We start from the raw sequence: 22,840 nt of genomic DNA, 5'->3' as shown, positions 1-22,840 counted from the left end.
CTCAACCCCTGATTAGTGTCATACGTAACGTAGTCTTTGATATTCAACAGATGGTTTTTAAATTGGTGTATATGTCGCATGAAAATATTTTAAAATACCATTAATATATTTATTCAAGTATTTCATTGATATAGTCCGGTTTATGTTATCTAGCTATGTACACCATTAATGATTTCCATAATGTTTATCTTGGTGTGTTTTTCATTCGCTGCTTCCAGGGGTATTAAGTAGTGATCATTGAACGTAAAGACCACCTTTCAAAGTTAATAGCAATAAAAGTATAATGTTACTTACATGGATAATGATATGCATTTTTATCAAACAAATTAGGTTTAAATTGAAGAAATGAAGAATTCCAATATTTACTTAGAAGTTAAAAAAATCTAAGAATAGGAAAGCAATAAGTTTAGATTTTAAATATCAATCCAGAAAATCTATTCGAAGAGAAACGTAGTCTGATTTGAGTTGTTTCCCCAAATCCATGGTCAGAGACCTCTGATAAGTGTAATCTTGCGTTGCCAAATTAGTATTTAGCGATTAGTAATTCAGAAAGATATTAGGTTCCTAGACAACAACTATGACCCATTTCTATTCACGAACAGTATACCTACTTGTTAAATGACATAATTCTCGACACTTGGTACATCTTGTTCTTGATAATTGGTATTCTTGACAACTCTTGACTCTTCACATATCACACAGATCAAATTTCCCCTTATTTTTTTTCAAAAAAAAACATCGTAAATATATTGCTTTACTGCTTAGTACATCATAAGTATAATTGGATGCATAACACTCATCAATATGCGACAGTAAAAGAAAAAAACATCCCCAATGATGTGGCAATCAAGCATTCATGACAGATTGGGTTGTAAGGAACAACATCCGATGATAAATTGGATATCCACCTTCGTCCGAAGATATACGATGAACCTGTATCTCCAACTATTTTTTAATAATTTTTTTTTATCATACAAAGATATTCGGTTCCTACAACCATATAGACCCTGTATCACACATTTCTTCATGTTTGAAAAAGAGTTGGGTCATTTTTTTCATCAAAATATTAGCACAAATAAATTTGTGAATCTATTCCACGATTCAGATTTTTTCATAATTATTCAAGAGTAGAAAAGGAAAAAATTATTAATAAACATTTTTGAAATTTAATCTTGTACACGCATGAAATTCAACTATTTTACATAAAGAATTTCTTCCTTGATTTATTTCATCAAAGAATCTCTTTTCAACTTGAAAACATGGGTTATTCAATCATGACAATCTGATACATCTTGCTGTTGTAGATGTCTTAAAATTTTGGCCAATTTGATGTTACCAATCATCATTCACCAAGGTGTATGGTGATGGTTAAAACGTGTAATAGTCACCAAATCATGATAGATATAGAAGGTATGTCTACCAAAACTTCTTGAATTTTTTTTCTAATTACCAAAATAGAAAAATGTTCATTTGGGCATCCACAAAAATGAAAACCTTAAAATATAAAACAATTTAATTTAATTTAATTAAGCCTTTCTAAATTGTCTTGCATACGAATCTTGATACTTTGCTTCAGGTTTACAACCGTATTTACTATATAACAAAGTGGAAAAAAATAATAAAAATATACATAATGTAAAGGCGAGTACCAATAAAGGGACTTAATAATCCAAGTTAATTTATTTCCTATAGTCGATTGTAAGTATCATTGTAATTTATTTCCTACAGTCGATTGTAAGTATCTTTTCTCCTTGCTAATTCAAGGGGCTTGACTTCAACGTCGTTGTATCGCCTTTTTGTCATGCTTATTTAACGTAAAGCTTGCTAATTCAACAATAAATAACGCATACTTTTACTTTTATATTTTTTTTTTCAAGAATAAATTAACCCATATATAGTCTATTCATTTTAGAAGATAACTAAGATTATATATGAGAAGTATGCTAAAAAAAATCAGTCCTAATCAAAGGTATAAAACTTACAAAATTAATCACAATAGAGACACATTTCCATCCAAAAGAGCTTCGCTATAAAACGGAAATAAACTAAGTTGGAAGTTCAAGTTTTGAGATCGACTGAAAAGTAGTTGGAGCAAGGAAGACTTTCGAAAATCAAGTGGTGCAAAAAGAGAAACATAGAGAAAAATGTGATGGCAATATCATTTTTAACAAAAAAATTTACAAAGGAATGAAGCGGAAGAACTCGCTAACTGAACGGCTTGACGATTTTAGTGTTGAATCATCAAAGAAATTACATATTGAGAATGAATTAAATTTGAATGTACATCTGTTGCACCAAATGTTACAATTCTCTTGCATTTGCCAACATTAAGCTTTACACAAACATTTCAGTCCTGTAATGCCTTTCTTTTCGTAAATCAAAAAAATAAGTGCAATTATTATCTCATGTTGGTCTTGTGCTCAAATCCTCACACGAAGGCAGTTCGAAGCACATAAGAAAAAGGTAAAGGAACGGCCAAAAAACTATACCTAAAGCCCCATAAAGAGCCTTGCAAAGATTAAGCATGAGGTCGGGCTTAACTTTTTGTGGTTAGTTGACTTTTACGGTTAGCATAATTATTATAGAATCGGTTAAAAATATAAAAATGATTTGTTCACATAAAAAAAAGCATAGTTAATGTTATTTGTGCTTGTAAAAGGACACTAAAATCATATTCAAAGAAAGTTATGAGTAACCAAAGTAAAATACCATATACTATAGTTAGCATTAGCCAAAGGAAGTTATTAGGAAGTTAATTAGGAAGAAATACGGTGAACATAAAGTATCTAAATTTTTTGATTTATTTTACCATATATTAGCAATAGTGTTAAATTCCTCTCGTGGAATCTGAAAGTAATGTGATGTAACCAATAAGATAAGAAGGATGCAATTTCAACTCTATTTAAACATTCAATGAGAATGAAAGTCTAAAGAATGGTTTCCATTTAATTTGAGAAAAATACATATGGCCTTATTTTCTCGCGGCTCGAGAGATAATTTTTTGCCGTGTCATTCGGAAAGAAACCAAAGAAAACATAATTTTATTGATGTTAAAAATAGAGGAAAACTAAGATGTATAAAATTATTTGTATGCCCATAAGAAGTACTTGACCACCATATAGTTAAAAGAAGTATACAGAAATTGTTGCACGACGGACTTGCTAAGAGAAGCATAAAATACCAACTTAGTAAAGAAGCAATTCCCCGGTTGCAATGCCCGGTATGCATTCAGTACTCTCTCACGCTATTGTTATTGGACACTTTTTTTTATATTAATTTGTCACATGACATATCAAGCACATATTGACCAATCTCTAAAAAGGTTGTACAATATCCATGACTACAATACTGGATACTTTTAGTAATTTTTTGGCTGATAAGATTAAAATCTTGCTTCAACGGAATTAATGTGATTTTTATTTACAACTCAATTTTCAGAGAGTGATCCCGGACCACGGCTGATTAACATCTTTTTATACCCGTTTGATGCTTTAGTTAGATGAAACGTAGAAATTTCATCAGATATGATATGAAATATTTGAGGGATTTATATGATTAACAAAAGAATGCAAGAGTTTTTTCTTTTATGCTAACTCAATTACTTGCCGCAGATCCTTATGTCACCTCAAGGTTCATAAACCTACTCTTCCTCATAATTTTGGGTACTTGGTACATTTTGTTTTTGTTAATTGTTTTCTTGACAACAGTTGACACTTGACAAATCACAAAAATCAAACTTCCCATTACCTGTATTTTGGAAATGCACACCCATAACTTTTAACTTGCTCCTCACTGATCAACGAAAAATTAATATTTCAATTGTTTTGAAGTATTAAAACGCAAATCTAAGACAACATACTTGCAAAGCTAAAACAATATTCTTTGAGTTACAGTTTTCAGAGACAGCTTTTGGATGTATTATCCGTTTTCCACTTGGGGTTACAGATTCGTAGTAATGGATTTCATTATTCTTGAGATTAACCGGTGGGAGCTAGCTAACCGTGATTGAGTGTGTGTGCGTGTGTTACACTTTGCGTGGATGTAGAATTTATGAGCAATATACATGTTGATAAACATAATTAAATCTGTTAAAATTCTACTCCGTCGTGCCTCTAATTAAGTCATGGAGTTTGGAAAAGGAAAAATCATGCAAAAAAAACAATACAAAGAATTTGGAGACATAAGAAGGGTTGGACCTCCTGCTAATTTTTGGGATGAACCCCACCCTCTATTAGTGCCATGGGAAACCTCCCGGTGTACCCACCGTCAACTTTCAACTGTTGTTTTTTCGTTTCTCAATATAAATTATCATTCAGAACCACAAATGCTTTACAACCATGTTTTTGACATTGCTATGCTATAATATAAGAGTGTGGATAACTATAAGAACATATCATCAAAGAAGTATTATACGATAGAGAGAACTTTGAAAACATGAATGAACACTTTCCCTATGAAAAGGGTCTATTGTGCAGAAGAAGCAGCAAACATCAATCTAGTTTGAAACCCAACATAGGCTTATGCTTTTAATTTGGTTGCAGGAAGAACTTGGCAAACCTAATGCAATATCAGGTCATCTCCAACACCCAATTAGCCGTAGTGCTTTCAACAATGTTGATCGAATGGGTACTCCTGATTCGGAAGTGATAATTGCATAGCAGATTAAAGTCTATAGATGACACATTCCAAAAGAACTGCCCCAGGCTGTAATGATTCACAGTTCTAGATAATCCCCTTTCATTCATTTGCATCGGTTATGGGTTCATCTATACCAAGAAATACAACTCCCGAATCTCAGCTGGCAGCCAGGGCTAATAGACCTGACCTAAGTGTTACTTCCACCAACGTTCTGCTATGATTACTTGTTGGTGACGACGAACCATGGTAAAACCTATTTTTTATTCATGAGAAGGTGTACCTTGGTTACTATCAGGCATCAACCTAGACGAAGATTGAAATTGCTGATCAGCGCTGCAACGAAAAACAAATAAAACGGCAAACATTGATGCACCAAAACTCCATGTCTGCATGTCTACGAAAGACACGGTACTGCACCGGGTATTAGAAAATGAAATATTAGATGGAAATCATCTTATCAAGAAAAACATGCCTTTAGATAGGAAAATCTTACTCATTCAAAGTTGGCCCACCAATACTATTCGAAATCCCAAGTTGATATTTAAGCCCTGGCAAGGAAAGTTCCCACTGCAAGGGGTGACATTTCTGAACATGCTTGAAAAGGTCTTAGCCTACCCAAATTAATAATAATGCCATTATGTGGAAGTCGAATCCAACTTAGCCTACCTTAATTAATAATAATGCCATATGTGGGAGTCGAACCCACAACTACATGGTTGAGAACCTTGTTCTCTTCTGTTTGAGCTAAGAAAGAGATATAAGCATAAAGAGATATATAGCAAGAAGAGGGTTTACCTGATCCCTTGCTTCATGCACACATACTACCCCAACAACATAATCCACTTCAATAGGGGATAGTGTGTTGATAACAGTAGTCAACCTTCCCAAATATTTACAAATAACTTCATCTGTAATATACCATGATAAGCTTTTTTACCTTATTTAGAAGATTTAAAACAGAAGAGCGGATATTTCCTTGCTTCCCATATGATCACTTTCGTATCTTAGCATATAATTCCTGCAATATACACACAAATAACATTTTAACTTAGCATCTAATGCCTGCGATATACACACTAATAACATTTAAAAAATAAAATAAAAATTCCATGAATAAATCATGAAAGCAACAACAACATTGAATTCTTTATTATGTTGATCCGCTTCTAAATGTTTATTGGGCTCGGAAGGCAGTCAGTACTTCAACTTGGGATGGCAAGTTTAGAGATTATTGTGCTCAGCAATTTTATTTTAACTGCAAGCAGCAACACATATTTATACAAAACTGCATAAATCTAGTATTGTGGAGCTGTTATTGCATCCCTATGTATCACCATTGAACTGGATGCAAGTGGTAGAGTAAAGGTAGAGGGTTTTTTTTTACTTGCTAGCATAAGATTTTAAAGCTATCACGTACCATAGTAGACATCCTTGTACAATATCTGCTCCAAGCCTTTCTACCACCATCGCAATCCCGAATTCCTGCATGTTCAAACATGGGGTCCATGAGAATTTAATTACAAACTCGTGTAACAAATACAAATACCGAAAAATACAGATCATATTTAGAAATATTCAAGCAGTATTTATCACATCAGTAGAAAATAATAGGCATCTACTGAAAATACCCAAACAAAGTTTGGTCTTAATTTCTGGGTAAGCAAAGTTTTGTTATAATTCAAAGTATTTCTATCAATATAATTTGGCTACCGTCCGTATATTTAATTTTGTGACAGACAATATATTTTTGTATGTTAAGTTTCACACTCCCATACAATTTCTTTACTGCAATTACTTCGTACTGAGCCACCCTCGGTCATTTAATGTTATTCACATATAACACCTAAGTTTCCTTCTCCAAGATTTGAATACGATACATCCTTCCACGGTGTTGCAATGGGAATAATAAATAGCAGAGTATCTTATCGTTTGCTAAATATAATAATTACCGTTTTCTATAGGATATATGCGATAGTTCTATGAATATTTATGCTAACTGTGCACTGTGCACTGTTTCTTCATTATAGTCATTTGTTTGTTTTCATACAACTATAAATAAACATTATTATTAGATATCAGGCATGTCTTTGGGGACCCTTAGGTCGCACTAAGCAAACACATAGAAATACGTTATAATCTTCAGAATGTTAGTTGTCCCATGAGATTGATTATAAATCTTTTATCTACATTATTTTCTATGAGTTAGGAAAGATTTTATAGGATGATGCACATGTAACTAAAGATTCAAAAGGAGGGAGTTAAAAGACGAAATAGCGACTTCAGTATTAGTTGGAAAGGGGAAAATATGTGTGAGAACTGAGTAGGTTTCCAATGCTTAACTTATAACTAATTAGTTTACTTGTTATTAAAATTTTCTATAAATGGGATGTATAGGTTTTGAAACGTAATACCTCTTCCAGTAAGTATAGTTAAGCAGTTGTGTGGCTTGTGATTTTATGGACTTCATTGTCCAGAGAAACGAACATAGTGGAGCCAGTTCAATCTTCAACCTCAAGTTGGAATAGGAACCTATGACCTTGTTTCATTTAGGGCATGATATACATATAGTAGTATCACCCACAATCTGTAAGTAACTCTGACTCCAGAAGCACGGAGATCGTCTTGTGATTCTCAAAACGATTTTTTAAAATGAAATAACTGCCGATTGATCTTACATTACGCTATCGTCGCCTACCTCAATTTCTGTAGATAAGTTTATTTGTCGTGAAGGTTGGTGGATGCCATATGAATTTCTAGCTACAGAAGGATTAGTTAACTTAAATGTTTCTTCTTTTCTATATCACATTGCTTAATTTGTGTCGGTCGATTCTTGCTTGCAGGTAAAAGTTACAGGACTGAGTTTGTTGCTTACATCCATTTGATGATCCGGATTGGATGTCCCTCAAATGACGATGTCTTCGTAGTGTTTGTTTCTTAAAGAATAAGTTTCTCTACCCTTGTCTCAGCTACTTCCTCCATGATGCTATCCTTCATATTTGTTTAACCTGCAATTAAGAAAATGTTTAAAAGGGAGTAGTTGTGGAGAGAAATAATTCACATGGAAGCATCCATAATGCTTATGCAGAAGTTATAGCATATACTGAAAAAGAAAAGAAAAATAGAAGAAAAAAACGGGTACAAAACAGTAATAAAAATTCAAGTGACATTGAAGGCAGTAAATTAGTAGTGTTTGATAAACCAATGGAAATTCGGCCAACATAAGACTTTCATAGGCATAAGAGTCATTTCAAATGAAATCATTGGAAGGGAGTATACGGATTGTGTTCTAAAGCACTGTGAAAGCACCTAAGCAAGAATAGAATTTGCTATAATCGTGATCATTAGCAATATAACTAAGGAATAAATCTATCTTAGAGTGGCATTGGGCCGGTAAGATATAAAAAATGTACATTTAATCGTGATGACACTATACATGCCACTACCTATTTATTTTGATATATCAGTTAACCATGAGCACACTTCATTATAATGACGAATACCACTTCTTAATAAAATTTAGTTTCTAGAAGTAAATGCGGCCTAGATATATTATAGTGCAACTCCAGTGATTCGTTCAAGGCTCTTGTTGCTGGCACTATCAATGACTTACTCATGAACAATGACAACTGATAAAAAAATACCAATGCGAAAGCTTAACATAAACTTCTTCAACCTTTTCCTTCATTGCCCACTCTAAAATGTCCATCCCCTTTTGTTGATGTGGATTAACATAACAAAGAATTTTCATGTGTAATTGGAGATTGTTTCGCTGTGGGCAATCTTAGTCTCACTTTATCAAGGAAAAAGTGTACTGCTGTAACAATATGTCGTTATGCCACAGAATTGACTAGGGTATGACTCGTGTCGTGATGGCACGGGATTGTTATTGTCTTGGCGAACTACAACTTTATTGGATGTTTGTATAATGCTTCAAGATACTCATTCCATGTGCTTCAAAAAAAAAGATACTCATTCCATGTACTGGGTTCAAGAATCATGATCATAAACTTATAACTTAATAATAGACACCACAAATTTATGTATCATTTGAATTCCCGTAAGACTGTAAAATTAAGTTGATGAACGTAATATCAGACGAACCCCGCTCACAAAATCAGGTGCACATCAAGAGACTTTGTTACATCGATGTATGTTTTACAAATTTATGTATGTAGTATTTTTCTCTTCAACGACTTTGGTTAGTCCCTGCTACTGGCTTTCATTTATGCACCTTAAATATTTCTCAATTTTGTAACAAATTGGTTCATGTTAGTAAGAGGAGGAGAATTTGAAATAGGGAAAATTAGGCTAAGGCCCAACCCATGGATAACCCATAATATGAGGCCCTTAATTAAAAGAAGTTTAAATCTAGGCCCCGAATTATTAAAAGACATTCATACCCTTACATATATTGTCAAGCCCCTAATTAAATAAAATTTAAAACTAAGCCCCTAATTAAATAAAATTTAAAAGTAAGCCCAAAATTATTAAAAATACATGTATTACTTTAATATTCATTTACAATAATTTCTTAGCATGTGTAACTAGAAGTTACACACGCATCTGTCTTGTGTAATTGAGAGTTACATATGCATCTATCTAGTGTAATTGAGAGTTACACGTGCATCTGATTTGTGTATTCAGCGTCAACTCCAATTCCAGCGAGACCATTACCACATTTAAGCAATTAGCTTTTATGAAGTTTAAATCTTTGCATTTTCTTCTTGTCTTCTTCACTCCAAAATGCTTGCATATCTGCAACGAAATAAACATCCATGGATTAGGTTGGATGAACAAAAAGCAAAAAAATAAAAATATTATAGAACAATTGTAAGGTAAAATTATAGAACAACACATGATAACCTATCTTAGCATGTGTAACTGGGAGTTACACATGCATCCATCATACGTAATTGACAGTTACACATGCATATGACTTGGATACCTAGCATGTGGAATTTTTTGGTTGCAAGTTGTTTATTTTAGCATGTGTAACTAGGAGTTACACATGCATCTGTCTAGTGTAAAGAGGAGTTATACATGCATATATCATGTGTAACTGAGAGTTACAGATGCACCTGACTTGTGTAACTAAGAGTTACACATCCATATAAAGCACACATTTTCAACTATAAAAGAGCTAAGAATCATCACTTCTCACCTGGACATTAGCCAACATCCTTATCTATCCAGCCATAAACTGCAAGAATATCCCAGAGCTTTGATAAATGTTTTTGGTTCTCTTGGTAAGCTAGTGTCTTATCAGTGCGCGCAAACCACATTGATTCCTGCATAGACATCAATTGATATAGAAAAGGTTACAATTATTCAGAAATTACTTCCGTAGAAATATTGAAATACCATAGTCGAAACACCCCTAAACAAGCATGTGTAATCAGCTGATACACGTACAAAATCCATGCGTAATTCGGAGTTACACATGCATCCTTCTAGTGTAACTAGAAGTTACACATGCATATGTCATGTGTAACTGAGAATTACACTGGCAGCAGCAACATTTACATCAGCCATAAAAAAATACCCATACAAAGGAGAACATCTAACAATGGATAATCCTTAGCTAGCAGTTACACATGCAACTAACTAGTGTAACTAGGAGTTCACATGCATATGAATTGTGTAAGTGAGATTTACACATGCGTATAACATGAATAATTAGGAGCTACACATTCATATTGATATGTGTACCCAACTGTTACACATACATATTTGCATGTAAAGTTGAAAACATATAGTGGCTTATACTCATTCAGATTGTTAAAGCAATATATTAGATAGAATTACGAAAATAGATGTACAGTTACACATGCATATGACTTGTGTAACCGGAAGTTACACATGCAAATAAGTTTAGTTTAACTTTAAGTAAATTAGAATCACACAAAATTTTATCTGTTTGAGCAAGGTTGTTGCTGAAACTTCAACACTCAAGTCTGCTAAAGTACGAACTTTAAGACCTACATCAGCATTCCTTTGACCTGCACAAAACAAAACAAAACCCAGTAGAGTAAGCCAAAAATGAACATAAAATAGATGCATAATAACCTATATTTAAGATCACCTAAAAAGAGCTCATCGAAATGAGAAATTCAATATCAACTGCATATAAAAATCTTTGAAATGTAAACCAAGTTGTGTTGCTTCCATATCAACCAAAAGAAACACTGAAAATAAATGAGGCTACATAACCTCTAGCGTATGAATATGTTGAATCTTGATGGTAAAGCATCTAATCAACGCTAGACCGTCGATAAGCACATCAATCAGAAATTACACATCCTAAAAGCATATGTAACTAGCAGATACACATGCTAGAAAGCCTATGTAACTAGTGGATACACATGCTTATAACAACACAATTTCATCAAAGATGGGTTCCTACCAACATAATTCCCCTATCCAAGAGAACATGATTTCTCCCCTATCCAAGAGAACATGATTTCTCCCTCCAAACAACTTGAACAATTTGCAATGTTCCATCATTAGCAAAACATTCCATAAATTTTGCTTCAACAATACATGCTTCTCTACAATACAAGGAATAATATGAGAACGGTTTAGCCAAAATCCCGAATCAAGTATACAAGCTATATGAATGTGTAAGAAGCAAGTTACACATGCTTACTGGATATGTAGAAGAAAGTTACATATGCTAATTGAAAGAAAAACATACTCAGAATTGGAAAAAGGTTATATTTATGTCTAATTGAGAGTTACACATGCTAATTGGATGTGTAGAAGCAAGTTACACATGCTCATCGGATATGTAGACGCAAGTTGCACATGCTAATTGAAAGAAAAAACAGACTCAAAACTGGAAGAAGCTATATTTATGTGTAACTCTCTAAATGTGTAGAAGCAAGTTATACATGCTTACTGGATATGTAGACGCAAGTTGCACACGCTAATTGAAAGAAAAAACAGACTCAAAACTGGAAGAAGCTATATTTATGTGTAACTCTCTAATTGGATGTGTAGAAGCAAGTTACACATGCTTACTGGGTATGTAGACGCAAGTTACACATGCTAATTGAAAGAAAAAAAACATACTCAAAACTGGAAGAACCTATATTTATGTGTAACTCTCAGTTACACATGCTAATTGGATGTGTAGAAGCAAGTTACACATGCAATTTGGGTGTGTAGACGCAAGTTACACATGCAATTTGGATGTGTAGACGAAAGTTACACATGTTGTGCATCATCATCAAGATGAGAAACTCAATTCATATTGAAATATTAATTAAATTCTGGATAAAAGAACAGTAAACTCAAACCATAAAATTTATACAATTTCAATATGATACATTCAGACCACAGAGTTTAAACAATTGAAGTGAATCTTAACAACTAATGCTTTCTGAAAAGCTAAAACATGAAAATTCAGTAGTGTTAGCCACATACCTGCGTATCAGAGATGTTATGAATCTGTTTTATGATTTCCATCAACACCGTTACTAATCTCTGTAATCAAATGATCACTAGCCGACAGAATATCCTTGGACTGAAAATCATTCAGACTCAATTCTTTTTTTACCATAGAGCTAACCTAAAGAGATGGATTAACATATATAATTAGATCTTAAAAATGAAAGTATTTGGTTTTCGAGATTATTTGATGGGTAATTAAGATTTAAGTTTACTGATTATGAATTTGAAATCAGATTTAAGATCGGGATAAATGATTGGTAGATCGATCAAATTAATCTCATAGATGAACCCTAAAAATGTTACTGAAATTTTTTCCAATAATTTTTAAGTAAAAATAAAAACTATGATGAGATGATTACAGATCTAACTTCGGATCGCGAATCGGATAACAAACTTTGTGGGAGATCGAAGATTTTTCTTTTTGAAACGTTAAAGTTGATCAATAATCAAAATTAAATGAAGAAGAAGAAAAGAAGAAGAAGAATTACAACTTATCTTTGTTTCTCGGTGAATCATTTGATGTAACTTCGATTAAATCTATATCCTTGACAAACACTAAATAAAATCGAATCATATCTCGGATCAGCGACGAAGAACCATAGAATTTATTTTCATCGACGTTTCTTTCTCCATTAGAATTAGATCTTGAAGAACATACACTGTTGATGTTGATCTAATTTATTGAATCAAATCAATTCCTTCTTCTGTTTTGAAGCAGCCGAGAGAGAAAGAGAATGAAGAAGAGAGAGAAAGAGAATACATAAATGAAAATATTTTCTAATATTCCTCTTGTATATATACAAAAGGGCGGTGTTGCCAGAATTAAAATTCGTAATAATTAATTATGGGCCAGATCTGAAGAAAATTTGATGTTTTGGGCCTAGTAGTAGCATATTCCTAAAGTATGGAGTTGACAATGAAGGATCCATTTAGTGGGACTTCTATATGTTGAACCCATATGGTAGGGGTTCTAGTATTTTTCACTTTGAAATAATCATGCGGAGAAATTATTTTGTGTTAATTTGTACTTCGCATGCAAAGAATTCAAGATGTATCCATATAGTTGAAAGATATGATCATAATCAGCAAAATATCGGCCAAATAACTATTAAACAAAATATTTTAGCTTTTCTCAATGAATTTATCATATGGAAGCTTGACCATTAAACCGTTCCTTTTAGCCTCCGCCCTTGTTAAATCCGACTACCGCCTAGGCGGACATTTGTTTTTCGCTTATTCGCTCCAGTTACCCGTCGGTCGTCGCATTGAATTGAAGTCCCTTTTTAGCTCTTTTCCAGTTACCCGTCGGTCGTCGCATTGAATTGAAGTCCCTTTTTTTTAGCTCTTTTCCATCCTGTTGTAGTACTTTCTCCAGAAGATACAACCCATAATCCAGAATTTGTTCTTCCTTTGGAATTTTTATTCCATACCGCGTTGTAAGCCTGTGTGCGAGATCATTGCACATATCCAGTCCAAAATTCTCCCATAGAATTTCTGGTCTCATTGGGCTATGATTTTGGACAAAATTCTCCCGTAACAGCACGGATTTTGGACTGTTACATAACATGACATGCTAAAAGCTTGTTCACCGATAATATGTAACAGTCGTGGTAAACATAAATGGCGATGTTCATTCGAAGTTGTTCAATGGTATGATCCCCTCCTAATATGTAAAGAGAGTTACACAAAAGAACTGATTTTTGTAAATTTAATTTATTGTATCTACTTCACCTAATGCAAATTTATGTCGCTTCTCTTTGGTATTTTAATCAACTACTTCAAGAGTATAGACTACAAAATTTTTGTGAATACTCAGAAACCAGATTTTCTTTGTATAAGCTTGTCCGGTACTTTTCCCCTTGCCATTGAAACTCTGAAAGGCATACGTACACTTGGAACCGGTGGTTTTCATTACCTGTAACTGGTTAAAGATTTATAGTTCTGGATTTCAGAAACAGGATAATCAAAAAAATAAAAATAAGATATCAATTAAGAATATTGCAGATCGAAATTGAGATGGATATGAATTCTACCATTGCAATTGTCTATTGACTTCTTGTTAACCCTCCAGACACCCATGTTCAAAAATGTTAGTAGTGATATCTAAATATTTGATATTGCTGTACGTCTAAAGTGAAATTTGAAAGGCAAGAAAAATACCCGACTTATCAAGGCATGGTCCGGATATGGTGATCCAGCTCATTGTAGGGTCAGTTTACTTCCTTTCAAGCAAGAAAGAAAGTATAACCTGCCTCCCTTGGATGCTTTCACTGCTCTGACGTCATTGTTGAGGAATACACCAATTTTTGATTTCAATGGTATACTACTATAGATCCAATTTCACTAATTCATCATAACCCAAACCTCATAGTAAAAAAACATGACCGTGCTCGTAATAGGAAAGGATAAAATGATCAAATACAAATTCTGATTGTAAGCTTGGGGGTTAAAACTTGTAGCGAACCACTTAAGTCATTTGAGATCCAAAATGCAGGTCAGTGGAGCCAATGAAGTGGTTGAGCTGTTGATAAAGATTAAAATGATATACACTAACTGGTTAGCTACAATTAATAGCTTTAGATGCATTTTTTCTCTTAAAGTCGTTCACTAACTGGTTAGCTACAATTGAAAAGATAAGAACCTAACGACCTTTAAAGAACCCAGGTCATGTAACCATTTGGTTATCCTTTTCCATTCTCTTTTCCTAAGGTTACTAATTCTTAAAGTCCCACTCTCTATATAAATTCATGTTTCTTGATGATGAAACAAAGTTCTGCTAACAAACTTCAATGACAACAACCATTATGAGAGTAGAAAACAAAATAAAATTCCACCAACAATGAACAAAAAAAAACAGACTATATAAAGTATTTGGATAGCCTATCCAACCTTATTAAGGATCATGGTCAGGGCATGATGCTTGGTAGCATAAATTTGGGGAGGAAAATTTGATATTAGAAAAGCCATGTGTCCATGTATCGATGACTCTTTAACTATCCAGAGTTCTTTATTGAGAGTTCAAGTTACCTATGATTTAGTCATTTAACAACACTAAATAATCATGGTTGTGCAAGCTGAACAACCTGTTTTAAGCAAACCAAAGAAATGGACGAACATGGATTCTGGAGTCTAGTCCTTTCAGTAGTAGAAATGGACAAACACCACACTAGTGACATAAGTAGAATATTGAAATGTAAAGCACAAATATGTCTAAACCATGAGATAGATACATACTATGTATAAACTGTGCTTCCAATTCAAACCAATGATACACCATAGAGTAAATATGGTAGTATGATAAAAGGAAAAAAAAAAATCTAAAGCCTTACAAAATATTACCTCATTAAGTCATAGCACCCAAACAACTTCACCAAGACCTCAAGATGCACTAAAATTTAAATGGTTAGGAGTTAAAAATGCAAATGAGGGAAACTGAAGGATCAAATTATGAGTATGTAGAAAGCTTGATACCACGTAAAGGAAGTTTAGGAAGAATGTTGCAAAAAAAAAAAGTAGACAGGGCCAAGGTGGGTACTTTCGAAGAGCTGAGGAGAAATTCAGAAAGTTGTCGGCAGTTGCTCGTAAGCTTTCAGAGTATAGGCTAAGGAAAGAGCAATATGAAGGTCCATAATCTTGATTGTAACAACAAATACATATATACTTATACCGCTTAATCAAACCAATGTTTAAAACATGTAAATTTATTTATGCAAAACATATATATATTAACCTGAAATATAGTGTTGTTCTTCACAAAGAGTACATAAAGTATATTCAGGAGGTACTTGAGAAGGTGGACCTTGTGTTTCCCCAACTCTGTCTTAATTCCTCCGTAGCAATTTCGGTTCTCCAGAAACCTTCAGTACATTATTTAAAAACAATAAAAAAATTAAGCCAACCAAAAACCTACTGAGTACAAAAACTACGAAAAAAAAATAACATCAAGGAAGCTGAATTAGGGAAAAAAAAAGACTTACCAAGAATCTAATTATGTTAAAGAAAAATAAAGAGAAAAAGATGCCAAAGTAGATAATAAGAATCACTCTATCGGAGCTTATGGAAGCAAGACAAAAATCTAAATTAGGTTACAAATCACAAAACACAATATAGAAACCCCTATATTGTTTTAGTTTCTCTGTCGAAACCATAGTCCCTGATCAAGAGAAACATGATAACTTACCTTTCGAAATATTTTCAGAGAAGAGTAACGCCTCCCATTGATGGTAGCTAAAGTTATGAGGTAAGACTTTTTTCTGCTAGGAGAAACGGTTCTGAGGTTTAATGCGAAGTAATCCGTGGAATTCGAAAGAGATTAAGGCGAGTGTGAGAGGAGTGTGAAAGATGCTGGGATCAATCTACACCGTTCTTTATATGTCTAAATTATATATCTCCATCCAAAGTGAAAAACTATAGAAGAGAGTGTTAATGGCTTCATCTTGACCTTCCTTTATATGTTTGGACTATAGATGTCCGTTCATGTAGTAAAACACTAAATAATCATGGTTGTGCAAGCTTAACAACCTGTTTTAAGCAAACCAAAGAAATGGACGAACATGGATTCTGGAGTCTAGTCCTTTCAGTAGTAGAAATGGACAAACACCACACTAATGACATAAGTATAATATTGAAATGTAAAGCACAAATATGTCTAAACCATGAGATAGATACATACTATGTATAAACTGTGCTTCCAATTCAAACCAATGATACACCATAGAGTAAATATGGTAGTATGATAAAAGGAAAAAAAAAAAAAATTCTAAAGCCTTACAAAATATTAATATTACCTCATTAAGTCATAGCACCCAAACAACTTCACCAAGACCTCAAGATGCACTAAAATTTAAATGGTTAAGAGTTAAAAATGCAAATGAGGGAAACTGAAGGATCAAATTATGAGTATGTAGAAAGCTTGATACCACGTAAAGAAAGTTTAGGAAGAATGTTGCCAAAAAAAAAGTAGACAGGGCCAAGCTGGGTACTTTCGAAGAGCTGAGGAGAAATTCAGAAAGTTGTCGGCAGTTGCTCGTAAGCTTTCAGAGTATAGGCTAAGGAAAGAGCAATACGAAGGTCCATAATCTTGATTGTAACAACAAATACATATATACTTATACCGCTTAATCAAACCAATGTTTAAAACATGTAAATTTATTTATGCAAAACATATATATATTAACCTGAAATATAGTGTTGTTCTTCACAAAGAGTACATAAAGTATATTCAGGAGGTACTTGAGAAGGTGGACCTTGTGTTTCCCCAACTCTGTCTTAATTCCTCCGTAGCAATTTCGGTTCTCCAGAAACCTTCAGTACATTATTTAAAAACAATAAAAAAAATTAAGCCAACCAAAAACCTACTGAGCACAAAAACTACGAAAAAAAAATAACATCAAGGAAGCTGAATTAGGGGAAAAAAAGACTTACCAAGAATCTAATTACGTTAAAGAAAAATAAAGAGAAAAAGGTGCCAAAGTAGATTAGAAGAATCACTCTATCGGAGCTTATGGAAGCAAGACAAAAATCTAAATTAGGTTACAAATCACAAAACACAATATAGAAACCCCTATATTGTTTTAGTTTCTCTGTCGAAACCATAGTCCCTGATCAAGAGAAACATGATAACTTACCTTTCGAAATATTTTCAGAGAAGAGTAACGCCTCCCATTGATGGTAGGTAAAGTTATGAGGTAAGACTTTTTTCTGCTAAGAAACGGTTCTGAGGTTTCATGCGAAGTAATCCGTGGAATTCGGAAAGAGATTAAGGCGAGTGTGAGAGGAGTGTGAAAGATGCTGGGATCAATCTACACCGTTCTTTATATGTCTAAATTGTATATCTCCATCCAACGTGAAAAACTATAGAAGAGAGTGTTAATGGCTTCATCTTGACCGTCCTTTATATGTCTGAACTATAGATGTCCGTTCATGTAGTAAAACACCATTGTTCCTTATAATATAGATATATTTGGGAATAAAGATTACTTGCAAAACAATCAAAACTAACTGAGCTATAAAATAAAAAAAGGGAAAAAAAAACAGTTTTATATAGGCTAGAAAAAAATGATGAAACGAGAAATTACTGTTTAGATGTGTGAATACATGAAGCTGACTATGGTTCCATAATAAGAAGGAGATGCATGATATTCATAATAATATTAAGAAACTCGAGAACATCTTTCTCTAGAGTTTTCAATGTGAGCTTGTTCCCCGGTCTTGCAAATCAACTGGTTGATATGATGGTATCTATTATCTGATAAAACACATTCTTCCATTCAAAAAATATTTTCGTAAGATTCTAACTTACATTCAAGCATCCATTTATTTATTTTTAAAATATTTGATACAACCTTTTTTAAGTCGTTAATTAGTCTCATATGGCTAATCCGATGATAAAACGATACGTTTATAAAGCTTATTTTATCTGTGTATTAACTGACAACAAAATTGGCCAGGGATAATCCTTCACATATGGAGGCTAATACAGCCTTTCCCATAATTATTCTGTATTTTAATTTTATAACTAACTGTTAACAATCAAAGTTTTCAGTATTTATGGCTTTTGCTGCTCTTTTCGTTGTTACTGTTAGTTGTTATTCTTCGTTAGTAAGGAATGAATGTGACTAACAGATATTTTTCCTTTTTTTATTCAAACACCTTGTCAGTGTAAGTTATACATAAGCAAGTTACCACCAACTCCGGAATTTGGATATTTCATAACAAAATTAATAAACAAAATTTAGACTTACCCATTTGTGCCTTCACCGATATGCTCCAATTTCTCGAAGTAATCCAAGCTTCAAAACCCCGAAGAAGGAGACCGAGCAAGATTAAGGCATTATTAAGCTGTCATGGTGCTGCTACATCCATTACTTTCAAACCCTTTTTCCAAGCATCTCCTGTACACCAAAAAGCTTGATGTGATTCATTGAGCATGGCAAGAAAACCACTTGCACAATCAAATGCTTAAAACAAATAGCATCTAAATTTTATAGATGCATTATTCAATACTCCCTCCGTCCAAGTTTACTTGCTTAATTTGGATTTTGCAAAACCTTGAAAGAAATTCAAATTACTTCCACGTACACCATCGATCTTTCAAATTGTTTGTTCAATATACTAGTTTTCATATCATAGTTTTTGTTTCTTTCTTGATAATTAGAAAATTTTAATAGAAAATATACCAATTTTTTAGTACAAATTTGTTAAAAAAAAAAACACACAATTTAGGCAAGTAAAGTTGGACGGAGGGAGTATTAATTAGTAAAAATTTGATTTTCATCCAGTTCCAACTAAGACTAACACAACAACCATCTTGCCTAGAGTCGAGGAATCAACTTTTAGTGTTAAATAGCGATAAACGGGATTAGGGGGATATGATGTGAACAGTATACATTTAGCCTGTGCATGGCAGCCGGAGAACACTTGAATAATGCAAATGAGATCGAATGCCTTGATATTCCATGGGACAATAGTGATCCTAAAATTCCAGTTTAGACCAATTTAAAGGTAAAGGAGTGGTGTATAAGATAGCTAAGTGGTAAGAACCCAAAAAAATAATTATTAAAATGGACGAATAATTTAGAGTTAAATCTTAATTTAACGCCAAAGTTTCAGAAGCGTAATGCTGTAAAATGACATATCCAGTAGGTTCCTTCGTGGACATGTACTTGATAGTCTTGCCTACTGTGGATGGAAGTATTAAATGTCTGAAATTGGAGTCCATGTTGTACAAATAGCATCCTAGTCTAATCGGAAGTTCCATTGAACGGTAACAATCTTACCATGCACCTATATGGCAGTTAGGATTACAGCTTGAAAAGATGAGTGACGGGGAGTTTTGGAAACATGAAGCCAAATTATTTTCTTCAATGGAGAGATTGCATTTGCTGCAATTCCGCAACTTCTTTCAGAGCGTCCTGTACACAGAAGAAGATTCATCGGTTAGTGACGCAGGTTATGTAACTATAATATACTCGGATCTACATAGATCAATCGGTTACTATAACTTGTCCATAAGAGCACAAACTGCCCTCTCAATCAATTTCCAGGGTCAATAATTTATAAAATAGAACAAAATAAATGCATTCTGTAAGCACTTTTATTTAACATTAGACAACAATCACTTATCAGAAGATAAGAAGGTTTTATGGTAGATAGTTGTAGAATCACAAATAATCCAGATGAAGATAGTAGAAGAACAAATAAATGGATAATTTCCACACACCAATCAAAAAAGAACAGATAAATCTAACGGAATAAATGGCCATAAACGTTTAAATGGTGCACGAAACGAAAAATCTTTACATTTGTAGATTCACAGAGCCGGAGCCAAACCAAAAAGAAAAAAGATAACCTTTAATTGAGATAAAAGAGTCATACAACATGGTCACTACCAACTTGCCTCTGTGATTTCTGATTTTCCTCGGTGATTGGAAGTGAAACCGGGGCATTTTCAGTGAACGCCTTCATTCTCTGAGATAGAAGAAGAAGAAGAAATTAAAGGGTAAATAACCTTGTACGTAGAGATTAAATACCCAATCTCTCAAATATGCAAACACGATTACAAAATTGACAAATTCATAATGATGTTGTTAATCATTCAGGTTAAATCGAATAAAAAACATATGGAAGTACTTACACAGAAAAAAAGTATCACTAACAGAACCAAATGAAAGGCTATTTCAATTATCTGAAAGTAGATGGTGAGTTCAGCTGATTTGAGTGACGGATGAATAGGGATTTATGGGACATAGCGGAAAGGGTTGAATCAAAGAGGTCCATGTTGAACCAATTAGGCATCCTTCCAAAAATATACCTGATTTCTGAGCTTCCCATTGTCGATGAAATTTTTGTAAATAAGAAACACCAAATAAAAGATCGAGGAATTTATTTAAATAACCCTGTAAATTAAGGGTTATACATATATGACCCAGGGTTATGTAATAAGTTTTGAAAATTATCATAGTGGCCCTATAATAATACTGAATGTTAGATTACTAAAATAACCTTGAATAAGATAGGAACAAACACTTAGCTTCTCAGTTTTTCCTCCCACCGGCCGCAGTAACTCCTCCATTTCTCTGCAAATCTCTTCTGCTCCATCATATCAATTTTCTGCTTCGTAATCTTCATCCTAGGTTTCATCATCTTGATTACGTTTTTGTAGATTTCATCGTAATCTTCGTCGTCATCATCGAAAGAAAAATCAAGATGAAAAAGAGAAAAAATGAAGAACATGTTGAAATTGAAGCAGATTCAGAGAGAAATCAAAGAAAGGTATAAGTTATGTTGATTTCTCTTTCTATTTGATTAAGTTATGTTGATTTCTCTTTCTATGTTTTTGTAGGAGCATCGAACAAGAAAATCAGATCTACATCTAAGAAACCTAATACTACAAAATACATGATGAGAAAGAGGAAACAGGTTGAAATTAAAATTGAAGCAGAAAAAACAAATAAAGGTATAAGTTATGTTGATTTCTCTTTCTATTTGATTACGTGAATGTTACATGCACACACTAATTTTTTTTATGTTTTTGTAGGAGCATCAAACAAGAACATCAAATCTACTTGTAAGAAACGTAATACTACAGAAATTGATCGTGATGAAGAAGAAGGTACTACATAAATGCTGTCAGAAAATTCAATTTTATGTAAATGACCTGTCAGTGAATATTAATTGCATACACTAAAAATTTCACTGTTTTTGTAGGAGGATCAATCCATGAGGATCAAACAGATATCGATATTGATGAAGAAGAAGGTAATGCCCTAGTTATCACTAGAACAGAATGTTTATTTACATACAACAATTCATAATCCATAATTTGTTGATTAGAACAGATTATTGCACTTGTCCATTATGTTGAAAAGAAAAACCAGAGTAGAAGATGTTCTTTTTCGGGTTCAAACAAGTGGGTTGACAATTGATTTAGAGATGAATGTTGGTTTTCATATGGCGATCCATATATCATTAGAACTAATTTATAAGGTCATGATACTGGATTATTCGAAGGATCATGAAAATTTGGTGGCTAGATTACCAAGTTCATTAACTGTATGTTGAACTAGTCACATCTTAGTATAGATGGTGGATTTTCGACAAAGGATAAAATCGTAAAACAATAATTGTACATACTCCTGATCCAGCAATCAGATGAGTATTGAGGCTCATGTCTCTCATTGAAGCATGAAAGTTCATGCCGCAAGAACCTCTGACCGATAATACTGTCTCTCATGGTATATGTAGATGTGTATTCTCTCAGCTGAGGCAACGACATATCTCATAAATACTGAGCAATTTCAGTAAACATTTCTATATAGGATCGAACGATTGGATGGCTCCTAGACAACTTGCATGCTAGTATAGAGCAATAACGTCTTCAGGATGTAACAGTGTTTTCCCTGACTACATAAAAGAAATACGACGCTTCAACAAGCTCATATTACTAGACTCTCAGATAATTAATGCTCCTAGACAGCGTGCCTGCTAGTATAGAGCCATCAATTAATTATCTCTAATCCTTAAATTCATTAACTGAATATTCAGAAATATTCTACGTTCTTCATAATATTTCATTACTTCAATTCGTGGTTCTTCTGAGCAGAATTCCATGGGTTAGTGATAAATATTCAACGTACGGGCATCTGAGCCGCTATCGAGTAAGCCCCAACCAAAATGGTGCAAGTGTACTCAGCAATAACGCATTAACGAGCACCTGAATGCACGAACGAGCATTCCAAAATACGAAGGA

General features: G+C 33.4%; 1 long non-coding RNA gene across 2 annotated transcripts; it reads right to left on the bottom strand.

Moving 5' to 3' along the window:
- Positions 1 to 13,192: 13,192 nt before the first annotated feature.
- LOC113358308 lies at positions 13,193 to 20,934 on the bottom strand. 2 transcript variants are annotated; one of them, XR_003364458.1, is made up of 6 exons: positions 20,726 to 20,934; positions 20,441 to 20,559; positions 19,869 to 20,003; positions 18,834 to 18,983; positions 14,124 to 17,394; positions 13,193 to 14,011 (listed from the first exon to the last, which is right to left on the bottom strand). It is a non-coding gene; the product is annotated as an uncharacterized LOC113358308 (long non-coding RNA). The 2 variants fall into 2 exon arrangements; XR_003364459.1 differs by lacking the exon at positions 13,193 to 14,011 and having other exon boundaries at positions 15,704 to 16,926; positions 17,010 to 17,394.
- Between the last annotated feature and the right edge of the window lie 1,906 nt (positions 20,935 to 22,840).

This window comes from Papaver somniferum, chromosome 3 (genome assembly GCF_003573695.1).
Source record: "Papaver somniferum cultivar HN1 chromosome 3, ASM357369v1, whole genome shotgun sequence".
NCBI lineage: Eukaryota > Viridiplantae > Streptophyta > Magnoliopsida > Ranunculales > Papaveraceae > Papaver > Papaver somniferum.
This window is presented reverse-complemented; position numbering and strand designations above follow the sequence as displayed.